Source organism: Octopus bimaculoides, chromosome 4, assembly GCF_001194135.2.
Source record: "Octopus bimaculoides isolate UCB-OBI-ISO-001 chromosome 4, ASM119413v2, whole genome shotgun sequence".
Taxonomy (NCBI): Eukaryota; Metazoa; Mollusca; class Cephalopoda; order Octopoda; family Octopodidae; genus Octopus; species Octopus bimaculoides.
This window is the reverse complement of record NC_068984.1, coordinates 15,502,801-15,503,814: the sequence shown is the minus strand read 5'-3', so window position 1 is coordinate 15,503,814 and position 1,014 is coordinate 15,502,801.

The following is a 1,014-nucleotide window of genomic DNA, read 5'->3' as shown; positions in this document are numbered from 1 at the left end:
TATATATATATATATAAAACAATGGAGTCATGAATTATAAAAATCAATGTGCTGCAATATGTTGTATTGTATAAATGAGAGCAGGACAATATTAATTGGTTACTAAGATGGTCTTTAATTTATGTTTACTATGTTGTTATATCTAGAAAACAACTTCTCTTGAGTCGTTTGTGTACACAGCTTGTTTGTTGTTGCAGCAAACAAATTGTCTTTAGCTCCATGGTCCATTGTGTATAGCAATTAGCTTCATCTAAGTGACTACTTAAGAGAGAGAGGGGGGGGGTAATAAAGTGTAGTTAGATAGAAAGAGTAAGGATTGTATTGTTCCAGGGATAATGAAGCTTTCTCCATCAGTCCCAGGAAGAAGGAGGAAGGAAAATTGATACTTTCTGATCAGAGGTTGGTTGACCCAAAGAAAAGGAACTTATTTGATGTTGCATATTTATATTCTTCCTAACCAAATCAGGCTAAACTAAACGTAAGATGTTTCCTCTGCATCAGGTTTGACTCATGAATGCCTTGGAAAGGTCTAAGAGGTTAGTTCATTCTAAGAAATGTCTTTGTGCAACAGGCAAGAACAATAGGCCATGGACTTGTAGGAGATTGGGAATTTGGTTTCAAATCCTGGTTTAGACATTTTGTAGCTGTTTGCTTTAAATGCTTGCGAAGACCTGTTGAGGCAAGTGAATTTGAAATCAAAATCAAACCAACTTCTCCTTCATTGGACACTAAACTCGGCTTGTGAAGACCTGTTGGGGCAAGTGAAATCGAAATCGTAATTGAACCATATTCGATGATTGGCACCTGTTCCAGTGGAGCACTAACAGCACTGTCCAAGCGTGATCATTGCCAGAGCAGCTGTCTGGCTTCCATGCTAGTGGCACATAAATAGGAATATTTGAGCATGATCGTTACCAGCGTCGCCTTACTGGCACTTGTGCCGGTGTTACGTTAGAAAATCATTTGAGTGAGGTCATTGCCAGTGCCGCTGGACTGGCTCCTGTGCAGGTGGCA